We start from the raw sequence: 15,799 nt of genomic DNA on the forward strand, positions 1-15,799 counted from the left end.
TTCATGTTCGAGAAGGATTTGGGGGAGACTAGGGCCTCCTTTACAAGGGAGTAAGCAGACAGGGAGCCCTCAACGGGAAGCGCAATTAAGAGCATTCCCAGCAGGAAGGCTGCTCTCCAGGAAGCACAGAGAGCTGTCAGGACAAGTGACCTTTCTAATCACGCCTGACATTTCACAGTCTCGAAGGCGGAAGGGCTGCCCTTATTCCGGAGGCGTTGTGTCGCACTGTGTCACCCCAGACACCTGCGTCTGAGGCTCTGGTGACTTAGCTTCCAACCGGGCAATGAATCAGAGCACGCAAAGGGCTTTGTTTCCCAGGAAAAGAGAAAACATTGAGCAGGGGGCTTAGCGGATGGGGTGACTGTGTCTAAACTGGGGATACAGCGGGATTGGAGAAGGATATTGCCTCCCCGAGGGCTTAGCCCTGCTCAGGTGATGCTGATCAAACAGACCCGAAGAAGCGAAACAGACAGGATCATCTTCCAGCCCTTTCTGGCCCAAGGGGACTGCAGTGACTCACTTCTCACCCACCCCAAATCAAAGCTTTATTTCTTTCTTATGAAAAAGAGTAACGCATGCTGGTTCTAAAATGACCATATGACATATAGTATCACAAAGAAAGTCAAAATTACATGGAGTCCCATCAGTCAGAGATAACAGTAGTTAATGTTTTAAAGACATTTCTATGCACATATAATTTTTAAAACAAAATACAATGCTGTCATAAGTATTGTTTTGTAACCTAGATCTTTCACTGAGCATCTTGAACACAATTCCATGACAACCAAACATGCATTCTGAAATCATGACCAAGATCATTCTTAATGATTTCCCTGTATTCCATTGTATCAACGAATCTCTGCAGGTTGCCTCTGGCTTTTAAGCATGAAGAATATACTATAATGAAGAGCCTCATTGTTAACCCTTCCGAAGGAACTGAGGATATTTCCTTATGACAAATTTCTAGGCCAAGAATTGCTGATTGGAAACCTATGCATATCTTTAGGACTTTTGCTCCCTCTCCTCTAGAAGGGTTAGAGCAACGTACATCTCCCCCAGCAGGAGAGCAAATGCTTCTCTTTATTCCTCTCAATTTTGCTCACCCATCTTTCCCAATTTCATAAGTGAAAACTGGTATCCGATCATGGTTTTTATGTGCATTTCTCTATGTAATAGAGGGGTTTTAACAGTTTTTCCTCTGCCTATCAGCCATTTGTGTTTCTCTGTTTTGTGAATTCCCTTGACCTTCCCTGCCCCCCTCTTTGGGAGCAGTAAGCTTTCTGATACTTGGTTTTGAGGACTTTCTAAACAGTAAAGATAGTAACCGTCATATAGGTTATAATCATTTTCCTTCATTGACCATCGATCGTTAGGTGCTTTCTGCCCTGAAGAAGTTAAACATTCTGATGCTGAACTCCTGTGTTTCTAGCTTTTCTGAAAAGGTTGTCTGTATTCCATGGTTATAAAAATATTTATCTGCATTTTCTTCTTGTGTGTTTTAGCTCTCTCAACTCTCATGGTCTTTTGACAGCTGTCTCCTGCCCGGAGTGACCTTCCCTAGCTCTGCAACTGGGTGGCGCCTTCCCATTCCTCAAGAGTAGACATCTCAGAGAAAAGCTTTTCCTTGTTTGGTTATGGAACCTGAAGAAGGTTCTCCTAGGGCCTGTTTTTCTTTCTCTTAGCACCCCCTTGTTCTCTTTCATGAGCTTTATCAAGAGTCGCAGTTACATTTTTGACTTGTCTACTTACTCAATATTTGCAACTAGAGTGTAGACTCTGTGGAGGACAGAAACGGCTGTTTTGTATTCCCAGCACCTGACCTGATGTCTAACCTAGATACACGGGAGACATTCATTAGAAGTTGTTGAATGTTAAATTCATCTAGAATTTATTTTGGCATAAGGTTTGAACTAGAGCTCTAATTTAAGTGTTCCTAAATAGTATTTTGTGTGATTACAACGCACAACTATAATGCAGATTGGTTTTCTTATAATCCCCATTTCGCATGGAAACCAGAAGTAAAACCTAGGAAGCAGGAGGGGGGAAGGATCCGTGGCTCTCATTATCGTGCCTCTCCAGCCCCACCGGCTCCTCTCTCTGCAATGACTTCCATTTCTCCGTTATTGCGTCGGCCCTAAGTGCTTCCCATCATGCTTATTTCAGGGCTCAGCCCAGAGTGGGTCCTTAATTAATGGTATTTACTGACTGATTCAAATCATCTAAATGGCAGGGGCATCATTTGATGTGTTTCATACAATATTCACATCAGCCTCTGGGAGCCCAGAACAATCTCTGCCCCCTCCACGCCCTCAGGAACTGGATTTCTCGACACCCTTTCCACATCTAGGGATCACATCGAACAGTTGTGAATGAAGACGAAAGAGATGGGTAGATAGTCAGAGACAGCCAGCAAGAGGGAAATGAAAACCACCACCCTCCTCCCTGCTTACATGTGCTTTTAAAGTTTTTCGGTGCTATCTCATGCCACATGTCATTCATTGCTCCTTCAAAACTGACCTGTGCACTTTTCAAGGAGCAAATGGCATGCAATAAGAAAGAAAGAAAGAAAGAAAGAAAGAAAGAAAGAAAGAAAGAAAGAGAAAGAAAAGGAAAGAAAGAGGAAAACAAACAAGGAAAACTGACCTATGGAGTAGCTATGGCAGGTTTATGATCAGGCCTAAGGAAGCCATAGCTTTTATTTATTTATTTATTTTTGGCCATAGCTTTTAGTATTTAAAGTTTGGTATCAGGAAAGTTTTCCGAATTTATGAAAGTAATACACCGGGTGTAAAACAATGAAAGCAGTCACAAAAGAATTGGTTTTACTTTAAAACTGTTGTAATGAACCTAAGAGTGTTCAACATTACTGATAATCAAGGAAAAGCAACCTAAAGGAGCAATTAGATACCATTTACCTCTGAAAAAAATAGAAGTCACAAGAGAGGAACTAATTTTACTCCATTTAAAAATTGTTTTATTAAACCTAAGAAATTTTCTACTTTACCAATAATCAAAGGATACAGCTTGGAACCACAGTTAGATATCATTTGCTCCTAATAAATTGATTGCCATATAACAAATTTTAGGTAATGCTGAGTAGATTGTGGTAAGAGGAGTGCTTCATAAACTATGGATGGAGAATAAATGGATACAAGGTTTCTGAAGTGCAATTTGCCAAAAAGAAGCAAGAGCCTTAGAAATAAATGTCTCTATTGCTTTCTAATCTTACTTCTACAATGGCATCTTCTAGTAAAATGCTCATATCATGTGGTTATTTATTGAAGTAAAAGTGTGAGAAAACCAATGTTTGACAATAAGGACATGACTCAGGCACAGTATGGACTATTCTGGAATCATTACCAATAATGTTGATTAATGACATTGGATATGTTCCTAAATCTAATAAGTACCCCAACTTTGATTCCAGATTTCATTTTTAAATTATATTTATATTTTTATAGGAGGATGATTAGAGGAGAAATAATAAAGTAGTAACAGTGTTCATCTCTAGGAGGTAGGATTAAAGGAAATCTTTTGTTTTCTTCTTACTATTTCCCCAATTCTTTATAGTCCATTATATTACCTTTTCTATTTAAAAGTAGTCTTCCCACCTCTTCCCCCTTCCCCTTCCTTGGTGATGATAATGTAGCCTTTTTTTTTTAAATTGGAGTTCAATTTGCCAACAAATTGCCAAGATGTAGCATATCACCCAGTGCTCATCCCGTCAAGTGCCCCCCTCAGTGCCCATCACCCAGTCACCCCATCCCCCTCACCTCCCTTTCCACCATCCCTTGTTCATTTCCCAGAGTTAGGAGTCTCTTGTGTTCTGTCTCCCTCACTGATATTTTCACTCATTTTCTCTCCTTTCCCCTTTATTCCCTTTCACTATTTTTTATATTCCCCAAATGAATGTGACCATACAATGTCCTTCTCCAATTGACTTATTTCACTCAGCATAATACCCTCCAGTTCCATCCACATTGAAGAAAATGGTGGGGTATTTATCGTTTCTTTTTTTTTTTTTTTTTTTTTAAAGATTTTATTTATTTATTCATGATAGTCACAGAGAGAGAGAGAGGCAGAGACACAGGCAGAGGGAGAAGCAGGCTCCATGCACCGGGAGCCCGACGTGGGATTCGATCCCGGGTCTCCAGGATCGCGCCCCGGGCCAAAGGCAGGCGCCAAACCGCTGCGCCACCCAGGGATCCCTATTTATCGTTTCTAATGGCTGAGTAATATTGCAGATAATGTGGCCTTTGACTACATTCATCGAAGTATGGAATCCAGAAGAGAGAAGTAAGAGCTCTCCTATGTGCCTTTCTTGTCACTCTTAAGAGCATATACCTACAGAAGTGGGTTAATAAAAGGGCAACATGATGAAGGGACTTGAAACCACGTGACATGAAAGAGGGCTGGGTACAGGGGCAGTGTCAGGAAGCCAGCCTGGGTGTCTATATGTACCTGAAGGTTATGATGAAGCAAAGAGAATAAATGCCTCTGTGTCTCACCAGAAAGCAAGACCAATGCCTGGAAATGACAACCAGCTGTGGGTTCACTATAAGACAGAACTTTGTAATGATTGGAACTGTCTCAAAGTCAAAGAGGAGCGTTGGCGAGGAGAGATATTCACTGCAAGGTCAAGGCTGGATGACCACCTGATGGCAAAGTTGAGAGGGGTTTGGAATCACTTGAGTGCTTGAATGGTGGTACTGGTTAGGTACCCTGCAAGGTCCTATTTAGGCCAATGATTCTGGGCTTTGCCCATCATAAAATGGGGAGAAGAGTCCTGGAGATGTGTCACTCCCCTTTCTCTCTGCTGGTTCCTCAACTCTGTTCCAAGCAGGGAGGCACCAAAGCCATTTGAGATGCATGGGGATTGAATGCAGAGGGACTTGAGGATCTGGGAAATGGAGCTATAGCAGCACTCTCGGGTGTAAGTGACAGAAGGCCAACTAAAACTGTATTAAGCAAAAATAGAAAATATATTAACCAAAAAACCAGGGAAGCCGAAGTGAATGGAACAGGGTACAGCATGCTTGGAACCAAGGGGTTTTATCTAGCTATTTTGATTTCAATTAGTTTTTAAAATTTAATACCAGTAAAGTTTTTTTTCTAATTTCCATAGTACTTACAGGCTAACTCAAATTATATAAATGGCAGGGGAATTAGATTTCAATTTCTATTCTTTGGTCCATGTAGTGGAATCTGTGTCATGACACCAGCCTCTTCATGGGGGGGCAGGATGGTCTCTGACATCTTGGAGTTTGTGTTGTACTCAGAACTCATGATCTCTGACTAAGATCCTTCTTCAAAACTTAAGTAAAATCCTTAGGAAGGCCTCCTTAGATGGTTTGGGTCATGTGACTCATTCCCAAAACAATCACTGTGTCCCAGACTAAATGTCCCCTGATTGGCTGGCCTGGGTTACATGCACATGCCTGGAACCTGGGTGTGGTGGAGGCAAGTAAGCCTTACGTGGACCATGTGGGTTGAGCAGGAAATGGAAAGGAGAGTGTCCTATGTCCACCATAGGGAGTTCTCTCTTATTTTAAAAATATTTTGGAAAAGGAGACCTACCAGCTGCCACAGAAATCTATTTCCTGTCCAAACCATCTGGTAATTCTTACCTCTCTTCTAGCTTGAATTCCTTCTGCAATAATTTCCACCCATCTTGCTCTGCTCCATCTTCAGGGTAGATTTAGATCAAAACCTCTTTCCTCACAGACACACCGTGAGGATTAATTAGGTTTTCCAGAAACCATCTGTAAAGTGCCATGGGATCTTCAGAACCAGATGCTTTGTAAAGATATGCTGCCATTAGAATCAACTCTTCATTTTTTGTGCTTATGGGGGATGGAGGTGAGGATGGATCAAAAGGCAAGGAAACTGGAAGTTTACAAATAGTGCTGAGACTTTACTTTGCCATGATAACTATCCTTTTCCTTCTCCAAATACTATGCCTCTGCCATTCATCGGGAGTAAACACAAGGAACAGCCATGAGAGATTTGAATGTCCATACTCTTCTCTGAAAGGAATAGGAGAAGGTGAGAACAGGGGGCCAGAAGTGGCTGAGCAGATTGTATAATCCAAACCCAACAGGATCAGCGCCCCAAGGATTAGCACCTGGCTATGTTGAGTGGTTTTCCTTTTTTGGGCTCGGTTTAATGAGCTATGAATGATATATAACTGTCTGGGCAGCATGCAGACATCATAGTCTGGGCTCCACCATCAACCTGCAAAGTCCCTTTCTGAGGACTGTTAGGAACAAATGCTGGGAAGCACAGTGCTTAGTGGGGGTCATAACACAAAGTTCAGGGAGCAAAGTGCAGGCTTGGCTCACAAGTCACACTTCAGATAGGCCTGGGCACACGGTAGGGCTCTCCCATCCAGTCTGCTTATGTGGTTACACGGCCCATCATCAGCCCGCAGGATGGCTGACACTGTGGGAAGAGTGTCCAAGGCTGTTGAGGGTAGCAAGGTCTGGAGTCCAGGACAGGAGGTCCATGTGCCTGGCTTTATTTCTTTAAAAAAAAAAATATCCTCCCCAACTTTTAATCTTAAAAACATTGAAACACATAGAAAATTTGAAAGAATGGTACAATGAACACTCATATATCCTTTATCCAAATTCATCATTTTGACACATTGTACTCTCTCTATGTGGGTAGATGGATAGATATCTAGATAAGTAGATGGACATTGAGACACTGAGGTGATAGATAACCTACAGAGAGCTTTAGCTAGATAAGCCATATATATGTAGGAGATACATAATGTACATAGAGGGTGTGTGTGTGTGTGTGTGTGTGTGTGTATCTATGTGCATTTTACACACACATATATATGTATGTATGTCTATCAAAAACTTTCCCCTAAACTGCTTGAGGGTAAGTTGCAGACTTCAAAGTACTTTACCCCTAAATATGTCTTCATGAATCTCCTAAGAGCATACTCTCCTATAAAAGCAGTTATTACACCCGAGAATTTAGAATCAATACAATGCCAAGAGCTAATATACAATCTCTATTCAAATACCCCCAACAGTCCCCATAATGTCGTTTAAGCTGACATTTTTTCTATCTAGCTCCCTACCTTTGTCTATTGTCACCACACTGACACTTTTGGAGAGTGAGGGGTCCAGACCCATTGTTTTGCAGACTGTTTCTCAATTTGGATTTGTTTGATCATATCCATATGATTAGAGTCGAGTTAAATGCATGAATTCTGCAGTGTGACCTTTAGCAAGTTACTCAGTGACGCAGAGCCTCAATTTACTGATAACGTTACATACTTTGTAGGGTCGTTATGAGAACCAAGAGAGATAATATCTAAAGTTCTTAGCACAGGAACTGACAAAAATAAGCACCTAAAAATTGTTTGCTCTATGATTAGCATCATCATTGACATCACCATCCCGAGCTTGATAGACCTTGTTCCCAAACAGGTTTTCATCTCCCTGGGAAACTTCTGGAGCCCCTAGCCCCCTTCTTCTCATCTGCAAATGAGGAAGATGCTCTGAATAACTGACTGAGCCATTGTGAGAGTCAAATAAGAAATATGATCGCACAGTGCAAGCTGGACTATGATATAAAAATGTAAGGAAGCAGTATTATTATTTTCTTCATTTGCTTACTTGAAAATCACCCTCTTTTGTAGCAGAAAAACCCAAAGTGTGGGCTAAGATGAAATAAGCATCTTTTAAAAACCTAGTTCCTGTGTTTAGCTAGTGCAATAGTTCTCAAGGTTTTTTATCAGCAGAATGTAATTTTTAAATTAAATTCATGAAAACCAGTATGTAAAGTAGATGAAGATAAAGCTACCTTGAGTGAAGTTGGGTTGGAGATGGAGTACTCAGGAGCCTTGGTCACCTCTGCAGAGACCCCAGGTTCCGGACCCCAGCCACCATGATAGTAGGGCCTTCTCAGGTGGACTTGCTCAGAGTCATTTCATCCTTTGTCACCTCCTTCTTCATCCTGGCCCATATCTGCCCCGGAATGGTATTAACTATCCACCCCAATGGCAATTTACTCAGTTCAGTATTAGTCATTATTAATTGCTTATAAATATCTTTCCTTGGAAATAGTACTCAAGGCCTTGCTCTCAGGAGACAGACAGGGACAGGTCACATGCTGAGGCACCCGAGATGTCTGTGGGCAGAGTGGCTCCCAGCCTAAGTGTCACTGGCATCTGCATGCTTCCCATCTGAGCCCGAGGCTGAATGTTCCTCTAGTCCTGTTTTGTCTGCAAACCAACAAACCTCATTCCTAGTGAGCAGGACTCCTCCATCAGATAACATGCTCATGCACTCACTGCTCATGTCAGAGCAGCGCCATATGGTGGGACAGAAAACTGACCTCAACTCAGCTCCTACCGCATGCTGGCCAGGCCACCTATTTCTCTATTAATTTTCACAAGGAACTTGTTCAGGGGCTCCCAGCCATGGCAGGGTGGAATTCAAACCAAGGTCCTTTAGACCCCAAAGACTATGCATTTCCATCCTGAGGGTCATGGGCCAATGTATTTTCTCAGGACTTGTAGAAATAGTCTGTGCCACATGGTTTGGATGGATTATGGCAACAGGCCTCTCCTTCCCGCCTTTTAACATCGCGTGAGACAAAGTATTAATGATATTAGCTAATGCTTATTTGCAGCCTATGTACCCAGGGCTGTTAGTGCTTTCTGTGTATTAACTCATGTAATTCTACCCACAACTACATGAGGTAAGTACTATTCATTTGGCAGCTAAGGACACTGAGAGTTTCAGTGAATTGTACAGAGCAATGTCACACTGCTAGGGCAATCAAGTGAATGGTTGTGTTCCCCCCGCAAATCCATATGTTGGAAGTCCTAACCCCAAGGTGATGGTATGAGAAGGGGGGGCCTTGGGAGGTAATTAGGTCATGAGGGTAGAGTCCTCATGAATGGGATTAGAGCTCTTAAAAGAGAGTGTAGGAGTTTGCTCATCTCTTCCATCATGTGAGGACCACTGAGAAGATAGCCAGCTATAAAATCAGGGACAAGGCTCTCACCAGACACTGAATCTGCTTGGTGCCTTAATCTTGGGCTTCTCAGCTTCTTAGAACTATGAGAAATAGGTGTTTGCTGTAGGCAAGCCACCCAATCTAGGACATTCTGTTATAGCAGCCTGAAAGGACTAAGACAGCTAGCAAGTGGCAGAGCTGAGATTTGCACCCTGGGTAGCCTACCTCTAAGAGCTAGGCTTTTAACAATTATGTGAAAGCCGAACAAGGGTTAATTGCTAGCTCCAATTTACTGACAAGGAAGCTGGGATGTTTACAGGGGTTGGATGACCGGCCCAGGATCACATGGCATTCACTACAGGACAATGTGCTGGGTTCCCAGAACAATGTGGAAAAGAGGCCAAAACTTGGTCTATGAAATAAAAGTAGGCTTCCACTGGTTGGACTCAGGGCAAGACTAGCAAAACAGGAGCTGAAAAAATAGACTGGGTATACCCAAGGGTAGAAGTCTGGAGACAAATTTAAAGTCAAGACCAAAAATAAAATAAAATAAAGTCAAGACCAGGAATAGTCGACAAGAAGACAAAGCATGGTATCTAGGGCCAGCATATTTATTCCAGGTAAATTCCTAGGGTAGGGAGTGAGGGTGAAATCCTGGTGGGGACTCTTTTAAGGGCCTGTAATCATCCCACCTTTTGGTTAGTCTAAAATTTCCAAGACTTGCAAGGTGCAGAATTACAGTTAACCATTAACAGTTGGGGCCATATTTGGAAGTCAGTCCTCTGACTCCGATCAAGCCTGAAGCCACATTGGGAAGACTGCATGTGGGACACTGTGGGGTGGGGATGCTCCTGGAGCAGGATGGTCAGCTGAGCTGACAGTATGGCTGCTGGGGAGTCTGGAACTTTCATCGGACCAATGAAGGAGACCTTGCTTCCTTTGCTGCCCCTTCCTCACGTGACCGTCTTTCTTACCGAGATGTATATAAGAATGTTCATAGTAATTCCAAACTAGAAACAATCCCAAATTGTGTCACTGTTGTGATGTGTTCATACAGTGCAACATTCCACTGCAATGAAATGCTCGAATTACTGCTTTGAGAGGTAAGGCTATATTAACAGCCATAACCCACTGATAACCATGTTCTGCTAAGTCCCCATCCAGCCCTGGCTTGGGTAGGAGTGCACCGGGTCAAGCTGAGCCTCACTGGACTCGGGCAAGTACACAGGGTGTCAGGAATGCAATTGCTGAGCCAGCAAGGGAAGGCTGGCCAGGCAGGGCCTAGTTAGGGCCAGAGAGCCGGTGTGAAAGGGCCTGTCCATTGGACAAGTTGAGACAGACAAGGAAGGACTGAGTACCTGAGGGGCACAGTGAATTAGGCAGAGCAGGATGTCCTTGCCATTGGCCAGAAAGGATGGTTTGGAAAAGACAAGCCCTTTGCCCACAGTGTGTGAGGTGAGCTCGGAGTAGGGGGGAGCGGGGGGCGGGCATGGCTGCTTTTAAAAGGGAACTGCTGTGACCATTGACAGTATATCTAGGTAAGACTTCTGTCTTAGTCAGGCTGCTATAGGAGAATGCCATTGACTGGGTAGCCTATAAACAATAAATATTTATTTTTCATGGTTCTGGAGCCTGGCAAGTCCGTGATCAAGGGGCCAGCAGATGCAGTGTCTAGTGAGGAACTGCCTTCTGGTACATAGATGTATCCTCAAATGGTGGAAGGGGTTAAGGACCTCTCTGTGGTCTTTTCTAAAAGGGCACCAATCCCATTCATGAGGAATCCCACTCTCATGACCAATGGCACCACCACCTAAACACCATCACATTGAGGGTTAGGCTGCAACATACGAATTTGGAGGTGAGACTCAAACATTCTGTCTATAGCAGCCTCTGCGTTGCAAAGACCCAAATTCTAAATTTTAAACCAACTATTGTTTAAGTTGCAGGCTGCCTGGGTACTGTCTCTGTGAGTCAAGAAGAGCTCTGAGAGCCAATCAGCGAAATCTTTCAGTAGTCTCACATGGTCCCCGGAGTCAGCGCGGCCACGTAGATTGTGCACTGCATGACTCCGAGAGCCCCACTCACATAGTCTAGGAGGGGAGTAGTGCCTTCTGGAATTGCGCTGTGTCTCTGACCTACACAACGATGTGCTGCAGCCCTGCCTGTAAGGTCTGGTCCCTCCCTACCTCTCCCCTGTCCTACATGGTTCTCCTCCACTCTGTGTTCTGGCTAACCTGACTCTTTTAATCCCTTCTGTTTGCTGTGGTGTATTAAAGATGGCCACAAACTCTTTGACACTCTCATTGAGGGACAGGGCCCAGGTTCCCACTCCTAGAAGTGGCTTTACAACTGCTTTGGCTAATAGAATACAATCGAAGTGATATGGCGCTGGTTTCCGGTGGAGGCCTTAAGGAACTAGGAGCTTCCACTTTTGGCCAGTTGGAGCACTCTCTTTGGGAGCATGGGGCTGCCATATACGAAGTCCAACTACTCTGAGGCTGGCATGTTGGAATGGCCACATGTGAGCCAATGGTATCCACCATGGCCAGCTTCCGGTCATCCTCACCAAAGCTCCAGAAGTGTGAGGGAAGCTATCGTGGGCCTTCCAGATCAGCTCATTTGCCAACTCAGCACCACGAGTGGCCTCCGTCAATGCCACATGGAACAGAAGAAGTGCCCAGCCAAGCAAGCATGGACCACATTTCTGACCCACACAATTGTGAGATTGGTTAAAAAAAAAAAAAATGGTGGTTATTTTAAGCCACTGTGTTTTGGGATGGGTTGCAAGGTAGGAATTAATAACAGGAACCCTTGCTGTGTTCTCTCCTGCCACGGGACCCCAGAACTTTCTGTCCCTTTCCTCCCATCTTCATATAGTTAGTGCCTGTCTTTCATCCCTCAGCCTGCATATGGCTCCGTTGGGGTGGCCTCCCGTTGGGGGACGCCAAGTCCCCTTCTTCACAGTGCTCGTCAGAGCAGCAGCTGTACATTTGTTTGCATGATTATTTCATGAATGTTTGTCTCTCGTGCTAGGCCATAGGCAGAGGCCGGGTCTGTTTCACCCGCTTACCATATCCCCTAGCACTTCGCATGGCACTTGGCACATAATGGGCACCAACAAGTATTTCATGAATGGATGGGGGAGCGGATACACGAAAAGGTGATCCTCTTCCTCCATCATGTTGAGTGAAGCCTGTTTTCAGCCACGTGTGCTCAGGAGAAAGACCAGGTGGGTGGGGATCTGGAATCTCCTACTATTGTGTCACTGAAGACAGTCCAGTCCCCCTTTTACTTATTTTACATATTGGTCCTCTTCACAGGATACATTCGAAGAAAAGTTTCTGGCTACTTAGAAAATAAAAAAGTATGTTTGGGAAAAAAATTATGTTTGGAAACCACCATCCTAGACCCGTCCCTTCCATTCAGCTCTTCCTTGCTCCTTTCCATCTCTTCTTCTCTTCTTTTTTCCTCACAGTAAACTTCCACAGCTAATGCCTGGCAAGGGTTTAAAAATAGAAACTCCCCTCCCTCCATTTCCCTTCCTTCCCATCCCCCTGTAATTTGTTATAAAAAAGGAAACTGTCTGGATGTGCTCCGCTGAAAAGACATGCTCTTCCTCACTAAGTAAAACAACATGCCGATGTACTCCCCCAGCCCAGGGGTCAGGGCCCTGGGTGTCACTGCGAGTGGCAGGCTGACAGGCCCGGGCTCCTGTGCAGGTGGGACCCGTTCACTCACACACACACACTCACCACCACCACCACCACCAGTACCACCAGTACCACCTGGCCACCTCATTCAGGTTTCCGGCTGGAATCAGGTGGCTCTCTTGGATGTGACCGTGTCGGGGCCCACCTAAGGTGCTGCCAACCGGAGCTCCTCCCAGGCACTTCCCAGGATGGCTGTGGGATGCACCTGCTGGAGAGGGAGGAAAGAATGAGTGATGTTGCTCCTGGGGGGTGAGGCCTGAAGTCCAACACAGTCTGGTGTGCTTCATTAGAAGCGCGAAGGGTGCGTGTAAGTGTGTGAGAGACAGACAGACATGTACACACTCTGAGACGTATGTGCAACCAGGGGACTCAGTATAATTATAAATGAAGGGACAGCTACTGTGATACAATAGAAACAATGAAGGCTTTTAATACCCAAAAGCTGAGTTTTCAATTTCCAGGTTCATCGTAGAGCTGCGGTACAACGGTGGGCCGAGGACCTCACTCCTTTAGCTTTAGTTCACTGATGTATAAACGAGGATCATAATACTCACCGCTCAGCGCTGTTGTAACTTAAATGAGGTCATATTTATTCGATGCCTGTATGCACTCGGCAGTTAGCAAAGTACCCTTGCTCTTGTGTGGGAGGGCATCTTCCCTCTGATGATGTCTACGAACACTCAGTACAAGAAGACTGATAGCGGCCGAAACTGCCCTCAGTAAAAATGGTAATTTATTAAAATCTGGCGGAAGATCACAGCTTGAGAAAATTCAGATTGGCAAATTTTGATCCAGGAAAAATTAAATTTGGAAGGAATTTAAAGGCCACAAAATAAAACTTTCAATGACGGAAGCTATAATTAGTGAATTCTAACATGGACCCAAAACCAACTAATCGAATGGTTACCACACATTTTACTTATAAAATGAATTATCCCAGTGAGAAGTTTCGAAAACATTAAATGACAAATAGAAAGAACGGGTAACAGTTTAACTGCTGCGTATTAAAAAAGATCGATCGAAAAGTAAATTGGTTCAATGGAATGCTCTTTGGAAAATACATTCTCAAGGAGTGTGTATCAATGCATATATAATTCCCATGAAAACTTTGCACGTGTAAACACGGAATCAAAATGTGTTTGGGGCCCAAATGGTGAAACTGAAATAATCTCGACTCCAATCATGATGATGATGACCATCACGAAAAATGTTCAGGTGAGGGGCACTTGGGTGGCTCAGTGGTTGAGCGTCTGCCTTTGGCTCTGGGTGTAATCCTGGGTCCTGGGATCGAGTTCCGCATCGGGCTCCCCATAGGCAGCCTGCTTCTCCCTCTGCCTGTGTCTCTGCCTCTCTGTGTCCCTCATGAATAAATACATAAAATCTTAAAAAAGTAATGTTTAGGTGAGGGTGGGTGGGGTGTGGTTAGGTAGATGTGTTAGGATGTCCTGGTAAGAAGGAAGTGCTTACATAGAGGACATGCTAGGATAAGGTTTGCATGGCCCCTTGCCTCTTCCTTCTTTAGGGTTATGCTGTGGCATTATCTGAGGGGCTCGGACTAAATGGAAAGGATGGGTACGGGAGACGGCTGGCAACAACCAGCCCTTAATTCCCTTCCATGTGACCAAACCACCCAGAACAGCCCCCAGCAGAAGTTCCTCAATCCCCACATGGGCTCATGATAACTGAGCTGAGAGGTGGGAAGCCAAAATTCACAGAATTGGAGCTCTTTGCCATAGAGTCTGAATGTTTATACGTGGATGCCTGTCAGCTTGGCTGGGGCCATGAGGGGCCTGCCCATCCATTCCACTACTTTTCACTATTTTTCTTGGTGAGTCTTTTGGTAGCTCCTAGGTACTCCATGTTGGCTTTTTTGGGGGGAGACAGAGAGGAGGTGGGGGAGTGCAGGGGCAGAGGGAGAGAGAGAATCGTAAGCAGGCTGCACATCCAGCACGGAGCCCGATGCGGGGCTCTAGCACACAACCCCGAGATCATGACCTAAGCCAAAACCAAGAGTCGGATGTTTGACTGACTGAGCCACCCAGGCTCCTCCCACGTTGGCTTTTTAAACTCATGTTCTCCTCCTCTTCTCTGCCCCTGTTCCCATTGTTCTTGCCTCTGGTGCTTTTGTCTGAGGGTTAGAGTCAGGACAAGAAAAGTGATGCTGATGGTGAGTTGAGATAGATATTTATCCCCAAAGGGGCAGGCGGGACCTGGGATGGGGGAAATTGCAGAGGTGATAAGCAAGGGCACGCAGGCCAGGTACCATCACCACGTGAACAGATACACGATACAGAGTACACAACCTTGAACTTACATCTGCCTAGCTCCTTTCCTTCTCTGCACACTGATACAGATGCACGTGTCATACAATATCATTGTCCAGTCTCTTGCAATGCCTCTTCACCATGCCTTGCACAAAGCCCTGTTCTCCTGCAGCTTGCAATCTATTATTTATCATTTCTCTAGCAAGCAAACACTGGTTGAAACTATTACAAAATACAATGGGTAGCCTTTAAGGTAGTGAGCTCCCTGTCACTGAGAGGCTGGTGAATCATAAGGAATAACACAGGGGATGCTTGCATGCTGAGTTGAATGGCTCCCATGGAATTTGTGAGTGTTTTCCACTCGTTGAGGGGCAAAGACAGACTTGATCGGTGGGTATTTAAAGAGCAAAGATGGGATCCCTGGGTGGCGCAGCGGTTTGGTGCCTGCCTTTGGCCCAGGGCGCGATCCTGGAGACCCGGGATCGAATCCCACATTGGGCTCCCAGTGCATGGAGCCTGCTTCTCCCTCTGCCTGTGTCTCTGCCTCTCTCTCTCTCTCTGTAACTATCATAAATAAATAAAAATTTTAAAAAATTAAAAATATATATTTAAAAAAAAATAAAGAGCAAAGACAAAACAACAGAACAAAAACATAAATAGGTGGTATTGACCTTCCATCATGTACCTGTCAGGAGTAATCCATGCCCTTTGTCGGATGGGGGTGCAGGGAGCAGTAGGAGTGGGAGGAGAGGGCAACCACCTTAGGAGGAATTTTACCCCTGACTTCCCTGCAAGGTTGTGCTGAGGGAAGTCCGGAACCCTGATTTAATGACCTTTTTTAGT

At 44.6% G+C, this 15,799-nt stretch overlaps 1 protein-coding gene across 1 annotated transcript in view; it reads left to right on the forward strand.

Moving 5' to 3' along the window:
• MARCHF4 (membrane associated ring-CH-type finger 4) overlaps positions 1 to 15,799 on the forward strand; it is a 114,271-nt gene that overhangs the window by 50,945 nt on the left and 47,527 nt on the right. The window lies entirely within an intron of this gene.

This window comes from Canis lupus, chromosome 36 (assembly GCF_048164855.1).
Source record: "Canis lupus baileyi chromosome 36, mCanLup2.hap1, whole genome shotgun sequence".
Taxonomy (NCBI): Eukaryota; Metazoa; Chordata; class Mammalia; order Carnivora; family Canidae; genus Canis; species Canis lupus.